Source organism: Cryptomeria japonica, chromosome 3 (assembly GCF_030272615.1).
Source record: "Cryptomeria japonica chromosome 3, Sugi_1.0, whole genome shotgun sequence".
In the NCBI taxonomy this organism is placed as follows: domain Eukaryota; kingdom Viridiplantae; phylum Streptophyta; class Pinopsida; order Cupressales; family Cupressaceae; genus Cryptomeria; species Cryptomeria japonica.
In genome coordinates this window covers 110,235,278-110,252,425 of record NC_081407.1, presented here as the reverse complement: position 1 = coordinate 110,252,425, position 17,148 = coordinate 110,235,278, and the positions used below count along the sequence as shown (strand labels likewise).

The window sequence follows — 17,148 nt, the reverse complement described above, 5'->3', positions numbered from 1 at the left end:
CCAATTAAAATGGACCCAAAAAGACTCTTGATTGGTATATCGAAGTACTACAATTAAATTGCAGAGATATGAGTATGAATGCCCTCTAGTACTTAAGCCTAAGGTTGAGATTTTGCCTCGACCAAACGTCATTTTCCTTCTCGACCAACGTCTCCATCAAAGGATTAACAACTCAAATCCATACCAAAATAATTAGTACAAAGTGAAGCAATTACAGGAAGAAATTGTGTCTTTGAACAGAAAGTATAGCAGAAGTAGCACCATCAGAGGAGTGAGGACCACTAAAACCCACCAAGAATAGTAAGCACGACAGTATGATCACAGGCCAACAGCCATACCAAATGTATCAACGGCCAAAATAGCGGGTCCCAACATTTTTTACAAGAGAAGTTTCGGATCCCAACTCTCTGAAAAGCGATTAGCAGGAGCACCTCCCAACTGCCCAAAAGCAACTCTAGCAGTTAAAATAGCTGCAACGGATACCAACTACCGAAGAGAATGCCAAAGTTTATGATTGGCAGACAAATCTGTCGGCAGACAGAATTTACAACAGCACCAGCATGACAGCAATATAAAAAGACAATATGATAATCATGAAAAATCCTGAATATAGTAAGCAATAAAAAATCATAAAATAAAGGCTGAGAAATCCCATCTGGAATAATGATGAGCGTGCAGAAAAACATTAAAAAGGAAGCAGTAAGGGAGAGGAAAGAGGACTGCAATTCTAGTCGTCCAATCCGTATACGTGTTAAAAAAAAAGCCCTCTGATTATTCTCTTGTCCGGACACCCACATCCCTATATCTTGTCTGACCCTCCCGGCCAATACCCACTTCTTCAAATCTTATGTCCTCCAATACCCATGTGATATTCCACACATTTTCTGTACTGATAATTTTCCTCTTTTCCAATGCCCATATCTTGCCTGTTGTGTAAAAGGTCCTTAATGCCAATGCTAATGAATTTGTAACAGTAGAAGTGATTGACAGAAGCGACTGAGAAATTAGTTAAACGATAGATGGAGCCTTCCCGGAGGCTATAGCAGCAAGGCCTGTCTTTATATAGGACCGAGAAACTGAGGGAGAATCATTAATTTGTGAGTTAGAATCATCTTCGCCATAGAACTTAGGAAGCTCAGGCAATGGTAAGGCTTGCTTAGTGCAGGACCAGAAGGCACCTCATATTTTCCAATATCAAATCCCTAGACCATGTGTATTTATTGTTGTAAGAACACCCGCTTTAGTAGATCCTTGTTTTGCCTGCGTTCAACGCCCACATCATCAAATGCTTTTCGTAATTAAATTTTGGCCCATGTTATATTGCCCCTTTTCCTCACACCCAAATCTTTAGATCATTTGTTTTCATTGTTTTAAGGACACACACATTTCTGAATCCTCCTTGGCTGGTGCTTCGTGTAGCATCCTCATCACCAAATGCTCTCTTACTGTAAATTTGGCCTCTTGCAAATTACCTTGTTTACAAATACGGGTGCACCCAGGCCATTTATATATATTGCTTGAAGGACACTCACATTTCTGAATCCTCCCTGCTGTTGTGTTTTCTGCAGCACCCATATCTTGGAGAGCTCTCATTTTGTCCGTTTTGCCCTTGACAAATGCCTTGTTTTCTTCATTAAATGGATCTTTAGTTCATCATTGCAGGAGAGGATGCATTTTCTAAAGGCCAGTAGACGGGAAGAAATCTATTAACTTCGGCAGGATTTTCATCTGCAACAGTTAGGCAACTTATTTTGTTTTATCTCATCAGAAGAAAAGGTTTGTCTATTTCAATTTTTACAAAGTTGATGCAAGTTGTTTGATTTTGGAACAAGTTTTGATGATGGCTGGAGGTGCTATCATTCAGCTTTTTTCTATGATTGGTGTTTGGTTTGAATTGCTAAAGTTTTCATTAGTGGGGCTAGCATCAATTTTTGTTGCTTTGTTTGTGTATTTGCACAGTATACATGATACTGAGGGTCGAAGGGGTGATCCAGGGCTGCATGGGGTTTGTGATGCTGACTGCTGCAAGCTTTTTCAAAGGTAGAATTTTCTTGGGACGTAAAAAAAATGACCCTTGGAATATTCTCGATCTCTCAGGCTAAATTAGATCTTTGAATACGTTAATGGCTTGATAGTACATGTTCATTAAGGGATGAAAAACTATGTAGACTTTATTGTGACTAGCATTTTTTAATCTCGGCTGGTTAGCATTTTTTCCCTTTCCCGTTCAATAGAAAACCATAAACTTATGAACGAATTTGCTAACATATTGTAAGAAGTTAATACAAAACAAGGAGGTATAGAATCAGTGCGGTAATTTATATGTGGGAAATGATTTAACAAGTTTGCGAGCCAGTTCCTAAAAAATCTGTCCTGAAAGGAAAATTGTGTGCAGAATGTTTGAGAGGAAGCAGATGAAGAAGATATAGATAATGAGATTTTCTTGTGTAACCTTGTTACTGTTGCAAGACGTGTATAAGACAAAACACATACACATGAATTAACGTCAAGTGTTTAGTTTATTGTAGACAGGAAAAATCTTGTTTGATGAAGGGGTACACGCTGCTTTGTTATTTGACTTTCAATAACTGCTAATTCGGACAAAAATAGCTGTCTAATGAGAAGTTAAAAAATGATTTTTCTAAAACTTTCGTAACCGAACAAATATTAATATATAATCAAAATCTGCCGCAGGAAGTTGTGACATGCTACCCTGAGATGCAGTGTTACCTATATGTTAAAACTAAAGCTTAAGAACCTTTGTCGTCCATATTTGAGATTTGGATTAGCTGCTGCTGCTAATTATTCTACTGAATTATAATTCAATAGGTGGCGTGGTAATAATAGGAAAGCAACACTCTGCTTTGTACATTGCGTTTTTTGGATACCCGTTTATATGCAATGGTAGCGTTTTGTTATTTAAGGAGTATATCTATAATCGTACTTGTTAAGGGGAGCCTATTTTACTTGTCATAAAATGCCACTACGCTTTATTGAAGTCCCTGTCTCAGGCAACTTTAAAACCTGGCACTTGTCCTGGACAGTGTGGAAGAAATTTATATGGTAACATATTAAACATTTACTGTCACTGGTCACCAACTCTACCTATAGAAGTCAACTATTCACATTAATAAGATTAATTAACTGTGTTAATGATTCTTATCATGCAAAGTCCTCACTCCCTGGATGCACAGTGGTTCCTGAGTCCAAGATTGTTTGTGGAATTGCATACAAGTTGCATCAAAATGAACTGCTTATAATGCAGGAGTAAGATTGTGGTATTTGTGAGTACTGTGATATTATGCCTCTCTTTTACAGGTCAAAGAGGAATGTATGTTAGGCACAAAAAACTGACAAAACCTCTGACAAATTGCCTGTCAAATAAAACATTTGCTTGTGGTATTCACTGACAGGAAGCCTGATGGGAAGGAACGGAGAGGTGTGGGATTTGCAACATAACAACCTTGCTGCTTGGTGGGCACTGGGCACTGATGCAGTCAAACAATTTATCATTAAGATAAATTTTATTTCTGAAGATCTTCATCATGTAATGCTGATACTTGGGTTATGTTACAAATGACCATTGATCAGCTTTGAATGGCATGTGGTGAAAACATTCAGTACTTTGGTGGAGTTTCTATAACTAAATAGATTCATAATCTGTCATCAAAGTTCTGATTCTTAGATTATTTTCCTGAAATCTGAGTCTTTGATGCTGGCGCTCATACTACTTACCAACATTTCATGAATTCCAATCACAAGTCCCATTGGATTTGTCCAATAAAAAAAATAAGTCCAAGTTATGGAAGTAAATGTAAATGTTTCCTGTAAGTTATAGAGTATCACACTCAGGAGAAGAGCAAAAATTGCCCTAGATTTTCTATTTAATGGGACAAAGAAAATACTTTATCATGGGTGGTGTGAGCTCCTCAAATAGTGCTTGACTAACGTTTGCGTAGTTGCTTATAGAGATATAAGAATCAGGATGACATTTCATATGAACCTTACCGCTAGACATAACTGTCTTGCATAGATTACAATATAGCTACTACCTCTGCAAATGTAAGTGGATCAAACAGCACAATGGCTTCCTTAAGAAATGACACAATTACAATCTGAAATAGGGACCTGAAGTTGATGCTGGCAGCCCTCTGTTTCTCTGCTGCTGTATATAAGGATATTATGATATATCTGTTCTGTGTTAGCCAACAGTAAAAGCTCCAGTGCGATTCAATTTAGGACAATCATAATAATTTTCTTCTTCACGCCCCTTGAAAAAATTGTCTGAGCCTCAGGTTATCCCTACATCCCATGCCATCTTAGCTATATGCGATAATTCTGGGATAGTTCTAGTTTTACTATCCTCACAGCTACTGGGATGAAGATAAAAGAGACTCCAGTTTCTGTTCAATACTGTATTTGACACAGGAACTAACAGGGACTGATTATGCAACGAATTATATAGTCTATTAGTTAGAAGATGGCCTCCAAAGATATCAAAATATACTGCAAAGAAAAAGTATAGAACTTAACTTTGCTAACTTGGAAGTCTCTGCTCCCTGGTTGGAGGTATCTAAATGGATCTCTCCCACAGGAATTGTTGTGGGCTTTAAAGATTTTAATGGTTTCTAAAATTCTTAAAAGATTATACAGAAGGCGTTTGATGGGGAAATGAGGATGGGTTACCCCTGCTTTTTGTTTTATATTATGATTGCGTTCTCTTTAAAACAATGTGAATTGGATCAGAGATTGTTGGAGAATTCACTGGTGACAGGTGACTGATATTAGAAACATCACCAAGGATATCATTCATATTGTTTTAAATGAAGTTGAGCATGGTTCTTAAGTTCTGAGTCGAGGCCTACAGGTGTGTAGAAACACTTAAGTAGTTCCTTCCTTTCAGCTAGAGGGTTTCCTCTCTGATAGCAATTGAACTCGGTTGTTCTATTTGTTTGCTTGCCCAAGCTCTGTTAAAGTTTGTGTGAAGTGAGCCAACTAGGTTATTTTTGAGTGTACCCAATAGATGGATTTGTCTTTAGGTCAATCTTGCAAAGGACCTTAAAAGTTAATAACACTCAGGCGGGAAATAAGGTCTTCATCCAAGGGTTCAGTTTATCAAGCTGAAAAACATATGCTGACCTAAAATGGATGATTGATGAGTTTTTAACCAAGGTTCCATGTTTTCCTAAATGTCAATTTTGTGCTTAAGTGCAAACATGAGGAAAACAAAAGGAATCTATGGCTTCAAGGCATCAGTCAGATCTTCAGAAAGAGAGAAATTGATGGAACAAATTCCAGACTAGTATTATGAGAATCTTGACTTAAGTGACAGAATTCAATGTCCAGCCACAGATGTTAAGAGTTGCTGCCACAACAGTTCTCAAAGTGACAAATAGGATGTTGGACAATTGAGATGCATGTGGATGCATTTTAAGGGTTTAAAAGGTCAGAATATGCCAAATGAAGTCTTTAAGGTATGAGTTAACAAAAAGGTTGTGAAAATGGTCGGAAGGCAAAATACTTTGGAAGACGCGACTGACATACAAGAATGGTGGAGAGATCAACTACTTCGAAGGGTTACTGACAGAGGAACTATGCCAACACAAAATCCTTCTCTAGACCAGCTGGAGGCAGATTTTGGAGAGAAGCTCGGTGTATTCTTGGAGTGCTATAATAAAACAGACAGCTCAATTTGTACATCGCATCCAGAGAGAACCAATGTACTTTGTATGAATGTCCATCAAGTATTACTCATTTTCCCATGGATTTTAAAACTCTAGATGGTTTTTTCAGCTAAACATTTGTGTCAAGCTTGTTTTACGTTATTGTGTTTTTATTCAATATGTTGATTTTCATTTTCAAGCATGCACAACATTAATGAAAAATAATTAGAATGTATTTGAGCAAACAATGATATGAATTCAAGGTCTATGCAATGAATTGACCTAATTTATAAGTTTAGCAATTAGAAATCACATGATTTTGTTTTCAGAGCTAGGACCAATATTAGGAATGCCCTGTAGTTTAATGTAATAATCCTCACTAACAATCCTCACTAGAGTCATCAGGCAGCTATTACCTGAGAGTTTAATGTAATTAAGGATAGCTAGGCTGTTATTTTTTTCAAAGCTGCTTCTCAAGCTCTAATTAGATCATCATCTCCAATGAATTTGTAACATGACAGTAAAGGAGATTTGGGTGTCAGAAATAAGTACTTGATTAGCTAGCATAGGCCCTCAGACTCTACCAGCCTTAATTCTCAGAATCATGCCTTCAAAGGGCATCTAAACAGATGGCCCAAACATCAGCCTTCCAAACTGATAAAGAAACCAAAATCTCATACACAACAGGAAGAAGGATAGCTCACTAACTCAAAAGCTACTCTCAGTGCTTAAGAAGATGTGCTTGGAGGCCCTTTCTAAGGATGAGACATGGAAGTTTTGTCATAGAATGCTAGGAGTCTTCTTATGGATTGTTGCAGAAATAAAAGTTGTGAGGTATAGGAGGTGTGGATATTTTGTCTGCAAGAAGCCAAAATTTTTGGGTTCAAGTTGCATGTCTCTTTCAACAGCATTTGGTTTAACTTTTTCTGCTTCATCCATGATAAAACTATTGATAGGGAAATGGCTCCCATAAGGTCTGTCGTATAAATTGGATGTATCTACCATACGTGATAATTGGTTAATATCTTTTATATAATCAATTCTTCCATAATATTTGTCATTTCAAATTCTTTCTCTCATGAACATGACCATTAAAGCTCTAATTGTGGCAGTGGCCAGCCACAGCAGAAGTAAACAATGACAGAATGCTTTTAATAATTTGAGCTGAGAAATTGTAAAAAAGGAGAGCCCTGTTTCAGTAGAAATTAATGGCCATTTTATTTTTGTGGAAAATAAAGAATAGAAAAACAATCATGGACAGATTCTACTGCTACACTACTAGCCTCACTTCACTTCATTTGCCTTATACCTATATACTTATTTTTGAAGTACTTTACATTTAGCCCACATTTATTGAGTTTGACTACTGATTTGAGTGGTGTATGTGCAAGTACCGTTGAAATCCAATTGTAGTTGTCTATTATATTAGTGTTCCATTGTGGGTGCACATATTCCGTGGAATGATCTGTAGCAAGTATAGATCCATTTCACTCCCCTCCTATGAAGTCTGTCCAACTTTAATTCAACATAACCAATTAAATGCATCCCATGTCCTTAGTACTTCCGTATTAAAAATACTTGATCACCACCCAATATGCAAGGTCTCTATGTTTCAGATTCTCGCATCATGGAATTTGTGCAATAAATATCATAAGATCCATAACACTTAGTTAAATGAGAATGGCACACAATCAACAGTGGTGCACATATTCCATGGAATGATCTGTAGCAAGTATAGATCCATTTCACTCTCCTCCTATGAAGTCTGTCCAACTTTTAATTCATACATAACCAATTAAATGCATCCCATGTCCTTAGTACTTCCATAACAAAAATACTTGATCACCACCCAATATGCACACATCATGGATTTTGTGCAATAACTATCATAAGATCCGTAATATTTAGTCAAATGAGAATGGGTCACATGATCAATAGTGTTCAACCATAATGTCTCCCTGCATTCTTAGCACAACTCATTGAATCTCTAATTTCAAAATAGCAGGATTAGGACATAGATAATTTATTTCTGTTGAATATATATCATGTTTGAATGGTTCCAACTCCGTATTCATGAGTAAATCCTTATTATCGTACAAACAATTTGCAGGATTGTTACCAAATATTTAATCAGATTGAAAAGTAATATTTCCAACTCAAAATATATCCTTAACAAAATGGTTTTAAAAATTGGCAGCCCAAAAGTTAAACTTGGACTTAGAATTTTGCAAAAAACTAGGCTTACTAATAAAAATATATAAATTCAAATATCATGCAAAACACTGAATTAAAAGAATTCATGGGTAATTTTTCTATTAGTTTTAGAGCAAAAAGGAGTACAATGTACATCATAGTGCCATAAATGCAGTGTCCCTTGAGGATGTATTCCTGAGGTAGAACTGATGCAATATCAAGGTCGGAGAGCTCAACAAAGGGCTGTCTAATCAAGCAGCAAACAGAGGACACACAACATACACCAAAACAAAACTCAGATTCAATGCAAAGACTTAAATTGAATTACGGAAAAGATGTCATTACAGGATTTCAGAGATTACAATGCTCCTTCATGGGTACAAAGTTGAAAACAGGAACTCATCATCTTTCTCCATGCTATTGAACCTCCCACATTCCTGTTAGAGCCAAGATCAACTGGATGAATAATGGTACTTAGTTGAGCTGCAAAAGTCAAGCAATCGTATACTCTGCAATAGTTAAAATGATAGTATGCAAAACAAAATAAATGAGAGCAATGACACAATTGATTGAATAAAAGTGTGAGTAAAATGTGCAAGTAGGCTTGCATATATAGGCAAGCTAGTGAGGTGAGAAGGTAGGAGAAAATGACTAACTACCCCTCCATATGTGGGGCACTTGTGAACACATTTGACAAGTGTGTGAACAAGTGGCATGTGTGTGTGCAAGAGGTGTCTCACTAAGTCAGTACACATGTCTCACCACGTGAGGTGAGACAACTCTCCAAAAGTCTCTAAATGGAGACTTAAACAATGTGAACAGGACTCTACCTAAGTAAGCTAAAAGCAAACTAGATACATATAGTCACTATTTTACACCAACATCCCCCCTTAAGTGCAACTTGGGGAGTAAAATAAACAAGATGATGATGGGTATGGCTACTAGCCATGCTAGGTACCCATGTACAATGAAAGTTTCCCATAAAGTGGAGAAAGGTAGAAAAACCTTGTGGGGAAAAAGCTACCTTCCAAAAGAGAGATGATACAAAAGATGTACGAAATGCCCCCCCTCCCCCCAAAGGAGAGAGAAAAGAGAGATTATGAAGCCCCCCATAAGATGATGCTCAAATGCTCCATGTGCTATCCTGCTGGAAAGAATCTCTGGATGCTCTTGGTGAAGCGTCTCTGAATTCTAATGCAACATTTGATGGTGGAGATGAACAATCCATGCTTAAAGCTGTGAGTGCATGACCCTTAGATTTATCCATTGCCTTAGAAGATTCTTATTAGAATAATATCTTTCTCTTTGTGTTATTAATGGGCATTTAAGTTGTTTCTAATTTCGCCTCTAGTTAACGATTGTTTCTTTTAGAAACATCGTCTTTGTAACTCTATTTAAAGGAGCTTTGTCTCCTTGATTAATTGAACAACATCGATTCTTTGAAATCCATATGCTTTTGCATTTGTATTATGGTATCAGAGCCTTGGTTATTTTCAAAATAATTTTTCAATTAAAAATTCGTCATGAATTTTTAACAGTTTTTTTTTGAATTTTTTTTTTGTTTATTTGAAATTGTTGCTTTGGCAGTTCGTTTTGGCTACAGCTGTTAGGGTTTTTTGGCTATTTTCTGCCCTCTCCCGTGACCCGTCTCTCTTGCATTTCGCGCAACCATGCGACGCGTTTTTTTCCCGCTGCAGATTTTTTTCTGCCATTTTTGGACGGAAATTTGCATTTTCGGCTAGGGTTTTGACCCTTCAGATTCAGTTGAAAAAAATTTCTGAGCACAGATTCGTGGTGGGTTTTTCGAGATCTCAACTGGGTCGTCGTCAGAATTTTGTGGGTGCCTCGATTTTCGTGCCTCAATTTTCGAGCCAGCGGATCCAAATTCCGACAGCAGATTCTTTCTGGGTTTTTCGCAAGGATCTCTGGGTTGTCTTTGGATTTTTCTGGGTCAGCCGGAATTTTTTTCTTGAAATTTGTGCCTGTCGTACTTCATTTTTGAAGTCTGTACCTGCATCTGCCTCTGTTTCTGCATTGGGATTTGAATTTTTTGAATTCTGTGCTAGCACCTCTTCTCAATTTTTTCGTTTTCCATGCATTGGGAAACGTGCAAGATGGTGTCATTGACCAACTTGATGTTGGAAGGCAGTCAGGTTTTGTGCACTTAGCATCTTCTTAGTACCTCATTTTTCGTGCCTCAAAAAACATGAAGATGGCTTATGGGCATCGATGTTTGTTTCGGTAAATTCTGATGGGTTTTAATATTTTTTCCCTTAAAAAAATCTGTGGGTTTTAATAATTTTGTCCTAAAAAATTATCTATGGGTTTTTAAATATTGTCCCTGTAAAAAAAAAATCATGAGGGTTTATGATTTTTTCCTCAAAAATTGTACTTTGCTGCAGTCTGTTTTTCGTCGCACCTAGAGTTGTTGTGCGAACATCTACACTAGTCTCTTATTTGCAGTCTATTTTTCGGGCATCTTGCTCATCTGCAATAGTTTGTAGGGTTTGCCGATTTTTTCCTCAAAATTGTGACAACTATTCTTGGTGTGTCTCTGGTTACAGGGAGGGACAGTTCTCCAACATCAGGTTGGATGGTTGGTGTTGTTTTGAGTATCTCCAGAAGTTTTGCAGTTTCTGGGAGAGTTGGTGACAGACTCATCTCAAGTGGCAGAGTTAGTGGCATGCTCTTGTCTTCTGTTGTAGTGTGTTCTAAGAAGAAGGGGGCAACCTTCTCTGTTATTTCTCTTGGTAGTTAGAACGATGACCATTAAGGGAGGGTATTAGAATAATATCTTTCTCTTTGTGTTATTAATGGTCATTTAAGTTGTTTCTAATTTCACCTCTAGTTAACGATTGTTTCTTTTAGAAACATCGTCTTTGTAACTCTATTTAAAGGAGCTTTGTCTCCTTGATTAATTGAACAACATCGATTCTTTGAAATCCATATGCTTTTGCATCTGTATTAATTCTGAACTTGGTGAATACTCAATGCTAGATTCAAAAATCTCATGTTGCACAAGAAGATGCATTAGTTGGTAAATCCTTTTCTGCATACTTTTGTTCTCATTATGTCCTGATTTCTTGCAAAAGGCACATTTCACTTTTTCTGTCTTGGTTTTCCCTTGATTAAAAAAAGTGTCAATTTAATTGGTAGAATTCTTGTCTTCTTTACCTTCCTTATCCTGTTGATAAGTTTGTTTCCCCCCTTTGTTTGAAGCCTTATGTTCCCCCTTTCCTGCAATGAGGGCATCGGGTTTAGTGGTCTGAAAGGTGTTCATGTAGATTAACTTATCTTGCTCCCTTATTAAGTTTGCAATGAAATTACCCAGCGAATGGCATTTTCCATGTGGCTCCAAGAGCTCTCTTAGTGGAATAAAAGGTGGATAAAAAAAATAAAAATTTAGTAGTTAGTCTTGAAAGAATAGAGAGGATGAGTTGATCCTCTTTTTTTTTCTATGCCAGTCTTTGAGTTGCAACCATAGTGATTTGAATTTTGTGAAATAATCCTCCAAGGTGTCAGTCTCTTGGACTCAAACTTAAGAGTTCATTTTCTAGCTCGTGAATCCTTAATTCATCAATTTTCCCAAAGAGTTGTTGAAGGGCTTGCCAAACTTCATTAGGTGTTTTAAGGCCTCTACATGGAATAGAAGTTCAGGAGATAGATTTAGACACAATAAGACGAAGGCTTGATCACACTTATTGAACCACTTTTTCTTATCTTTTTCTGAATTGGGTTCTTTCCCTATACCCATAATTACTCTATAATACTATATAACCATTGATCCTTTAACATAAGGAAAATGGCCATTTTCCATTCATGATAATTGAAGGGTGTTAAAGGCTTAATGGTTTTGTTGAACTTCATGCTTAGTATATTTGGTTGCAAAACTTGATGTGCAAAAAGAAATGCTGAAAGGGAAATGTGGAAGTGTTCAAAGTCAGAAATGCTCAATGGCACAACTCAAGACAGCCCCCTTGATGCAATATGAGATGACCCCCACAATTTTTGGCAATTTATAACTTAGTGCGTTTTACAATGTAAATAGGTCCAATGTGTGGGAAATGGAAAAATAATAACTTTTGCAAAAAATGCACTCAATTTTAAGGTACCAATCAAAAGTTATTACATAAACAAATTCCCATAAAATAGGCCTATTTTTAATACAGTTGCACTAAAATAAAATAAAAATGCCTTAGATGGAAGTGGACCTAGGCTTCCAACTACTCATTGGAATCGGCATGAACAATGGTTTTCAACGATTACTCCCACTTGAAAAATCGACTCTATACAAATTATGCAAAAACAAAAATGTCCCTCCCTTTACGAGCTTATAACAAACTGTGATTGTTCTGTTCTGTCAAAAAATGACCACCATATGAACAAATCGCTGTCAAAGATTAGTGTTAACAGTTCAGAAAAACAAATTCTTGTGATAAATGTTAACATCAATGATATAAACGGGTATTTGACTTTGTCTTCATGCCAAATGTGAAAGTTGACTAGTTGAAGGCCACTAAAGGAGGCATTTGGCAGCAAATAGGAAACAACTTGCTGTCAAAGATTAGTGTAAATACAGGCCCATGTGGAGAAGACCCTCCTAGATGGAGTGCCAAGTGTGAAAAAGATTCTTCAATCCTACAAGAAGAGGGGCATGTGGATTTGAGCAAGCATGGGAAAGTGATGAGGGCATTAGGAGTGCAGTTATGATTGGTTCTTGAACACTAAATGCATAGGGGTTGCTTGCTAGAAAAAATCTTGCAAAGATGCTATAGATAAGAATTAAACTCTCAACCAATAGACAATAACAAATTTGTTGGTTGATGTGCAAAATAAACTTCAGATGAACAAAGAAAGTGCTATTCTCCTTCTTGTGTGGCTTGACACGGTGTGGTGTGGCTTGTATAAAGCTTGTTTGCAAATGCTAGAGACACAACAGACAAGGAAGAGTATTTGACCTTGGTATTGATGGCAAAAATGGTGTGAAGATTGAATGGAAATTGTTGGGAGTGCATTGTAGGTGTGACCGGTTCAAACCACTATAAACCTTTAAACTTGGGCAGATGATGGTGCAATGGTGGAAGGCGTTGCAGATGATGGAAGGCACTGCTGGTTGATTTCAATGGCAAGCAGATTGGTTTGCATAGATCTCAACAGAGATTTCGAAGACCTGACGCCAACAAATGAGATGCTCACACTGCACCAAACTTGGTGTTGACAAACAGTCCCTTGCAAAGTGTGGCCTTCTACTATGAAATGGATTGCTTCAGCAAACAAAACCACTGCTTCGACAAACAATCTTCTTTGCAAAAGAATTCATTCCACATGAAAATGCACGGGAGAAAGAGAGAAGCAATTTAATGCAAACAATGTTTTAAATTTAACTATGCATATTACTAGACTATCAATCAAACTAGCAAGGCTTTGATACCATGTTAGAGCCAAGATCAATTGATGAATAATAGCATTTAGTTGAGCTATGAAAGTCAAGCAATCATATGCTCTACAATAGTTAGAAAACAATGGTATGCAAAACAAAATAGATGAGAGCATTGACAATTGATTAAATAAAAGTGTAAGTAAAATGTACAATGCAAGCTTGCATATGGAGGCAAGCTAGTCAAGTGAGACAATAGAAGAAAATTATTAACTACCCCTCCATATGTGGGACACTCGTGAGCACACTTGACAAGTGTGTGAGCAAGTGGCATATGTGTGTGCAAGAGGTGTCTCACTAAGTGAGTACATGACTCAAATCACATGAGGTGAGACAAATCTCCAAAAGTCCCTAAGTGGAGACTTAAACAATGTGAATAGGACTCTACCTAAGTAAGCTAAAAGAAAGCTAGATACATAAATCCACTATTTACACTAACAATTCCAAGGGTTTGGATGACCTCCCATGATCCTAAGGTGTGTTGTTCCTTTTCCTTTTCTAGTTTTGGTTCTATCATTTCCTCCTTAAATCACAATGGCCCTAACCATGTTTTCATGGATGTCTACTTACTAGTTCCTTGAATTGATTTGTCCATGGACTCCAAGTCCTATTACTTGTTGATGGCACGTGACATTAATTGAATCCCCATTTAGATCCATACTAACCACCAATTGACACATGCCTACATCTTATGTATTGAGGAATCTTTGACTAAGTGACAAGGTGATATAGGCTAAGCATAATCCAATTGCTCTTTGCCATTCCTTTGTGTTTCAAAAAGTGACCAATGAAAAGGCAATGGTGATAGCTTGAATATTTATAGCCTTGCACAATACCAAACATGATAGCTCGAATATTTCTAGTTTTGGTTCTATCTTTTCCTTCTTGAATCACGATGGCCCTAATTGGGTTTCCATAGGACGTCTACTCACTAGTCCCTTGAATTGATTTGTCCAATGACACTAGTGTGGAATCCAACTCCTACTGCTTGTTGATGGCACGTGACAGTAATTGAATCCCCATTTAGATCCATGCTAATCACCAATTGACACATGCTCACATCTTATGTATTGAGGAATCTTTGACTAAGCGGCAAGTTTATAAAGGCTAAGCCTAATCCAATTGCCTTTTGCCATTCCTTTGTGCTTCAAATAGTGACCAACTGAAAGACCATGGTGATAGCTCGAACATTTCTAGACCTTTGCTCAATGCCAAACATGAGTAAACGGTCTTTTAAACCTTTGTTGATAACACACACCTACTAGATGACTTAGCTTAGAACAATATTGTGAGATGCGATTTGCTCCAAAGGCATAAGTTTATTGTTTCATTCCCTCATGCCTTGTGGCACAAATGCCTCATCTGATGACTATTGCAATATCACTGTAGATTGTTTTGAGCCCAAAAATAACACAAGTAAGATTACAGACTCTAACTCTTGACAAAATTCAAAACTTGCAATCATAAAAACACTTGCAATTATAAAAACAAAACAAGGAAGCAAAAAACTTACTTTCAGTTAATGCAAGTTTGCTCAATCCCTTGGATGATCTTGCATCAAAATCTGCACATCGGAGGATGAGGATGGTACACAGACAAAACATCCCCTTGTTTTCCCTTGAGACACTACTCCTAAGGGGGCTGTTGTTGAGATGGCCTATAGCACACGAGATGACATGGGAATATTCCTATTTGTAGGTGCCCCTAGGGACAACCTTCTATCCCTAGGATGAGTGAGGGTCATTGTAGATATCCCTCAACCTTCTTTAGTGTAATGTCCCTGTTGGACAAAAATCTAGTGTGTTGACTTAAGAGTGGGTTTATGTCTCACCAGATTGCTAGCGCAAGCCAACCCCCTTGTGGACAACTAACACATAGTTGTTGGCTCCACCATCTAGTTCAAGTACACGCCTGCTAGCACAACAGAGGAACGTTTGCGGGGTTTAGCCAACATATTGTGTGTTTTTTGTCAAGTAGGGACACATTCAAGATGGTAGGGTGTCCCCACAACATTTAAAAAACACTCATTTTTTAACATTGCATTTAAGCTTTGTAAATTTTCTTTTCATAAATGTTTGCATGTTTCTAAATCCTTATTACGATTTGATTGGAAGCAAGGGAAGTGAAAACAAAGAAGAAAATAAAATAAAAGGAATGATGATATTCAAGTGTACAACCTTCACTTTCAAACCAGAATGCCGTATACTACACAGCCACTCTGTAATATTTACACTATGCTATTAATTCAGTTTTAATTTAAAAAAATAAAATAAAAAATCTTACACTTAATATCAATTGTTTTATTTTTTTATTTTTGTAAACCTTAAATTTCAATTAGATATAAGAATCAATTACTTCAAATTTGATTTTTCTACCGATGCCTATCTATTGTCAGCATATCAGACAAATTGTAAATTTCTACTTTTACCCTACTTTTACCACTTAAGCTCAATACATTTGAAATGTTCTATTGTATCTGTTATCTCTTATCAAAGGCCAGCTTATAACAGGCAAATAAATATTATGCCTTGGGAATTTAGGAGTTCTAGAGATGAGAAGTACGCCATAACATTTGCATTGAACAATGAGTTTGATTAGCCATTGACCTATTACCCTTGTAACACTATTTTTTATTGCAAATTTGATAAAATCGTGAAATTGAATGTTATAATATATATTTGAAAATTTTGGTCAGCTGATTGTCAAATTGTTTACATAAATGATAAAATGCAATTTCTTTTATTAATTTTTAGTATTAGGTTTTCAACAATCATATATTATTTTAGCCACCTTCCTCTCATTGTCCCCAAATTGTAGGAAAGAACTTACCATGCTTGAAACTTGTTCCTCCATCCCTACATCCTTCCATCTTGAAGATTCCATGCACTACATATGTGATATGATAATTCATCATCATCATAGAAAATTACAAATCCATAAATATTTTACAAATCTCTCCTTTGACTAAAGATCCTCATTGGCTACATCCTCAAATTGAATGATAAAGGTTCATTCTTAGGGACAATATCATCCTCAAGCATATCATCAACCAATGCAGTCCCTCTTGATGCTTTTCTTCTTTTGCCTGTGCTAGCACTTCTACTTCTGCTGCCCCTTTTGCCCTTCCATTTCAAAGTTGGCAATCTCTTCCTCAATAAATAGGGACTCAACATCCTGGGCTATCCAATCCAAATATGGAACAATGTCAACCAAAAAAATTGCATCATGAATCTCTTCCTCCCCTCCACCTTTTAAACACAAAGATGAAGGTTGTAATAAAAAAATAATGCATTGAGGCACGTTTGGGTCAACTTGTTATGCTGCTTCATGTGAATGGCCTCAAATAAATTCCAAATTATAATCAATCAAAAATGTTATAGGACTGGCACAAAATTTTGATGGCTAGGGTTTGAGTTTGAAGACTTTAGCTCTTTGCATCATAATCTTCCCACCACAAATCTGCAAAGAGAACATTTATAGCTTTGTAAGTAAACTACAATTGCACCTTAAATAAATCAATTATTTATGAGATTATGGTTGAACTTTTCAAGAATCATTTTTAATTTCACCTAGCTGCTAGCTGAAACTGTGAATATATAGAGGTGAAGAAAACAGCCTCACCTCCTCAACCTTATAAATCTGCAAATGATATAGAGGTGAAGAAAACAGCCTCACCTCCTCTATATGAATGTGTTGAGGTCATCCATGGCCTCTTCATCATCCTTAAAGGAACTAGAGAAGAAAAACATGGGACTCAAGTAATAAGAAGTTGCATATATGTGCCAATAGAGTGGCTTCCTATAGATAATCCATTGGATTATTTCTCCCATCCACTGAGCATAGGACCTTGACCAA

General features: G+C 36.8%; 1 protein-coding gene across 2 annotated transcripts in view; it reads left to right on the top strand.

The window, feature by feature from the left end:
- Positions 1 to 231: 231 nt before the first annotated feature.
- LOC131064910 (uncharacterized) overlaps positions 232 to 17,148 on the top strand; it is a 31,086-nt gene continuing 14,169 nt past the window's right edge. For both annotated transcript variants that reach the window (XM_057999237.2, XM_057999238.2), the window contains exons 1-2: positions 232 to 1,776; positions 1,960 to 2,040. The gene's annotated coding sequence lies outside the window, so the exon portion shown is untranslated. The remainder of the gene's footprint in view (positions 1,777 to 1,959; positions 2,041 to 17,148) is intronic.